The sequence below is a fragment of the Pinus tabuliformis genome, chromosome 5_2 (genome assembly GCF_031772625.1).
Source record: "Pinus tabuliformis cultivar Carrire ecotype Pingquan chromosome 5_2, CPIR1, whole genome shotgun sequence".
NCBI lineage: Eukaryota > Viridiplantae > Streptophyta > Pinopsida > Pinales > Pinaceae > Pinus > Pinus tabuliformis.
In genome coordinates, this window is record NC_142306.1 from 1,064,951,463 (window position 1) to 1,064,956,403 (window position 4,941).

The window sequence follows — 4,941 nt, forward strand, 5'->3', positions numbered from 1 at the left end:
TAGGCCATGTGCACAAACCATGGAGGCTTTGAGATAAAACAAACCCATTACAACAGAAGTGTTTCCCTAAAGCTTATCAATATAAAACATGACAGTTGATCATAGAAGAGAAGTCAATTAATCCACTAACGAGCCATCATCTGGCATTTCAAGCCACCTAATAATTAGTTAACATTCCAGATAAATTTTGAGAAGTGAAAGCCCTTCACTAGGAACAAAGATCTAGTCTACCACCACAAAGGAGTCCTTAAAGTCTACTCTGCAAGGTGATCATTCAATCCAATAAAATAATACCATGAAGAAAATATAAACGAGTCGAGTTTGAAATTTGGCCCATGAAATTCTGGAATAACTGAGACAAGAAGAAAGCATTTATGGTCAATCAACTATAAAGTACAACCAACAAGATAAAGACATTAATAACATGGCGAATTTTGGGATATATGTAGCTTGAATGCACTTATGAACCTTTGTTGTCTGGCAAACAACTACCAACGTCAAAATGCAGTTGGATATGTCATCTGCTGAGCCTACTCATCTACCGACCCTCCTCATCAAAGCAGAAATTGGAAATTATTTTAAATAAGTAGAGCAGATTTTGCATGTGGGAAAAACTAATTGTTAGAATATTTTACTCGAGAAGGCCATTCCCATGTTCTCTCTCAAAAAATTTCAATTATATCTCCTCTAAATTAAATAGCTTATCAACAAAACTGGAAGTATCAATATATTAAGAATTAAAATTTGATATATTTTATAGGGATAAGGATTGATAATTAGATAATACACTTTGCCTTGCAATAAATGGAGGGGCAAAAAAATAACTAAATACAGAATAGGACTGTTGGCTGGTTTTAGGTAGAAAGCCTGACAGTTTGGACAGCAATGCAAAGAGAATCTCATAAGTAGTTCCTGTCCACCAATGCAAATGGAACCCCGCCACAAACCATTCTGATGGGTTACCTAGTAACTTATTGTTACATGTACAATTGCACCAGATAAACCAAACCATATATGAGACAAATAGAACCTGTGGAACAAATGATGGATCAACTAGTAACTTATTGTTACATGTACAATTGCACCAGATAAGCCACGTATGAGACAAATAGAACCTGTGGAACAAAGGAGCACTTTGTACATATATGAATTGTATTATGAATATTTCCTCTTGCTCATGGAACCTGATGTCCCCTCAAACAGTTCATTAATATAGATCTCCAAGTCTTCTGGACTGTACTTTATATACTTCTCTGGATGCTTGCCATGTTCCAGGTATTGTTGAAACCGGCCTAAAAACGAACGATATGCTGGGATGACCATCTCAGCAATGGAAATGCGCAACTCAGTTCGAAGTTGATCATCTGCAACAGTCCAAGTAGATTGTACCTTGTGGATTTCTTCAAATAAGGTGTTGAAACTCTTGAACCTTTCTTTAAGCACTTCCCTGCAAACACCACTGGAGAAGGTTCCACTGACATGTATGCCCTCATCTTTTAAGCAAGCAAGGACTTTGCCCCAAGCAGTTCTTTGATAGTTTTTATGATGCTGCCGAACTTTTGCTGTATGCTTTCGCACCCAATCATTGCCTAGCAAACTACCAATCTCAGTATCCTTTACTTTGTGCACTATATATCGACCATTGTTCATGAGAAACAAGTGGCTTAAGGCAGGATCCTTGTATAACTTGGACTTTGCATCTAAATTGCCTTCTAGAAGTTCCATGAGCCAAATGGTCTGGATAGACCATGGTGACAACTCGTCTGCACTGTCTTTCCTATTGTCAGGGGAAAGACTACCAGTCCACTTTCTCACACCACCAAACACCCTAGGATCCTCACCCCTGTCATCTCCAAGAACCTGCTCAAGGGTCTCTTTATAATCACATGCAAACCTCATGTAATTCATAACATACCGTGTAAGAGGATGCACAGCACCTCCAGGTACGGGATTTTTCGCAGAATCCCGTTGGATGGCATTCTCAAACTCAACAAATGTTCCCCGGGCTGCTTCAGCTACTCGCATCCAGATTGTAGATGCTTCCGATCTTAACTCGAAACCATCTTCCCCAGAAAATAAAGAATTTATTTCAGGAAGAAGATCCCGCAAAGTTTCATACATATCCAAAATTTTGAAGAGCTTTTCAGGAGACCTACGACTGATTACAACAGCTTCAGCAAAGTTCAGTAGCTGAACCATCACTCCTTTGGCAAGCTCTACAAAGCAAGTCTCGGCGGCAGAAGGAAGGTCCAGAAAGACTCTCTCACAGAGTTTCCTTTCACTTGTAAAGAACACATGCACAGTGACTTTCATAACCTGCATCCACTTTGAAATCTCCACCTCAAGAACTTCCCATTCCATCTTTTGTACTTCTTCTATACTTTGCTTATCAAAACCCAGTCTAAATACACTTTCCTCTAGAAACATTCTTCTAATGGTAACATAAACATGGCAGCATTCTGCCATATACCCTGCTCCCACCATGCACTTGACAATTCGGTTAAGATCGGCAACAACCTCAGAAGGCAGCATATCAATAGTAAAGTTCAAATCAGTGACTGGCTGTGCGACAGGTAAATCCTCCTCATCACCTTCATCCTCAGCAGAAGTGTGAGAGGCCTTTTCATCGTTATTAGAGCTACTAAAGGAAGGCTGAGAAATCGGATCGTAAAGCCAGTCCGGATCAACTGATTCACTGTGTTTTTTTAAAAGCATCCTTAACTCCTCTTCAAGGCGAGCCATGGCCTGCTGGAGGACATTCTGCGCACGATCCAAACATGCAAAATCCTTTCGATCATCTGGTGTCAAGTTCAGCTTGGCTATCATGTTTTGCAGATCACCAACAGCCTCAAGATAGGAAGAAGCCTCACTGGGCACATCAAACCAAATGAAGCGTTCTCTGGCAGACTCTGAAGTGGCCATGTCCCATCTCATTATCCTTTCCTCCACAGAATCTAAAGCATCCTGCAGGCCTTCAGAGGCATAAGACTCTGCAGACTTTCTTGAGAGTCCCTCACTCATGCTTGAGAATCTGTGATCAAATTTGGAGAAAATATGAATCATATCATCAGTCATGGTTTCTGTGGCCCCCAATGCTTTCACAATATGTTGAGCAGTGGCAATTACTTTCTCTTCTCCATCCTCAGAAGCCATGATTCCACACACCAAACCTAATGGCTTTTCATCCGCTAGTATTGCTATACTTTATAGTCTATACCCCAGGCTGGACGTGATTTCCATGATCTTAAATACTAGAGACCGTTTATAAATAAAAGCCTAAAAGAACCCATATTTTATTTATATTGTCTTCCTAGTGCAATGCTTACAGTCTGTAGGGTTTTTACAGACAAAAACCTTGTGAAATGGGCAATCAATAACTCAAGTTTTCAGCAAATTCAAAACATGGGTATTAACCCTGACAGATCTAGTGCACAAATCTCAAGAAAACAGAAGTATCCATGAATGCAAAGATGCCTTGTCCACCATAAATCAGACCAGAGAATCTCTACATCTAACATAAAATGCTGAGTACTGTACCTCGAAGCATTCAGATGAGCTCCATAAATGGTTGTGACTTTCACAGGGTACCAATCCAAGCTCCCGATAGAACCATAACAGCAGCATCAGCAAACTGATCGAAGAGCACAAAACAAATTCAGATGTAATGGAAGTAAAATGTGTGCCAAGGTGGGACTGGAAGGAACTCAAGATGGAAAGGCATGGCATAGGTGATAATGTTAATAATGACGCAAGGGCATGGATGGAAGCATGTGTTTCCATTATTTAGGAAATATCGTTCTGGTCTTAAAAAACTATTGTTTGATCCCCATACTCCGGTGTCCTGACGTGGGTACCTTGCCAGAGAGCCTCGGTTTCGTCTTTTGGTTCAGGGGTACGCAGAAACCCATCCAAAGTGCACAACCGTGGTCCCTACCATGTACTTGTTGCGTTCACACCATGCTTATCTGCGCATGATTTTGCCACTGTTCCAGTCCCATGTGGATGCGTGAGTCTTGGTCTCAGTGGGACAACGCATGGATTGGGTGAACATTTGCCTGCCCACAATCCGTTGTTATTGACAAACCTGTTACCATCTACTGTTACCACTTTCTTCTAGACATCGAAATTAGAAAATTAGGTTAGTTCATGCATTGATTTATTGTTGGGAATACAACTATTTCAACATTTATGAAGCATGAAGGATCCCAGGTTTTCATCTTTGTTCATCTCTGCAGTAAGTCAATATGCTCCCAACGAAAAAAATGGTCATTTTTGCGTTCCAATGGAAGCATTGAATTCTCCTAGGCATGGGACTTGAGAATTAAAGAAAACCAAGTAACTTAAACGCTGTATTGGGATTCTTGAAAGCCAATTTAAACTGTAATTTTTTTGATATTTTATATATATTATTTCAAGTTGATTTTCAAAATTTTAGTTTTAAACTTTTTAGTTGAGTATAGGTTAATTAATAGGAAAAATGAGCATTTTTAAGGGTTTTGTCTGGGTCAAATGTTCTGTAAAGTTTTAAGGGATTTTCAAGGGTTTTTTTTGACAACTAGAAATCACAATTAGCTTAGAGTTCAATGGAAAAGGTCCTTTTACATGTAAGTATTTTAAATAACAAAAATCACAAAACAATAAAAAGTCATTTTACTTATAAGCATTTTAAAACAAGAAATCACAAAACAATAAAAAATAAAAAAATAAACCATTTTATCTATCAGTGTTTTAAACAACAAGAAATCAAAATTTAACGTAGAATCCAAGAGAAAAAACCATTTCTTATTAGTTAAATTGTGCCATTATATTTTTATTATAAAAAAATTTAGTCTTTCAATCTATTTTTGTATTTAAGATCACAATTTAAACACAAAACAACAAGAAATCAAAATCTAACAAATAACAAAAAAATCACAAAACAATAAAAAAAGGTCATTTTAA

General features: G+C 38.3%; 1 pseudogene across 2 annotated transcripts; it reads right to left on the bottom strand.

Moving 5' to 3' along the window:
- Positions 1-728: 728 nt before the first annotated feature.
- On the bottom strand, positions 729-4,053 carry LOC149162914 (exocyst complex component EXO70B1 pseudogene; annotated as a pseudogene). 2 transcript variants are annotated; one of them, XR_016261948.1, is made up of 2 exons: positions 3,538-4,053; positions 729-3,031 (listed from the first exon to the last, which is right to left on the bottom strand). The product of XR_016261948.1 is annotated as an exocyst complex component EXO70B1 pseudogene, transcript variant X2 (transcript). The 2 variants fall into 2 exon arrangements; XR_016261947.1 differs by having other exon boundaries at positions 729-4,053.
- Between the last annotated feature and the right edge of the window lie 888 nt (positions 4,054-4,941).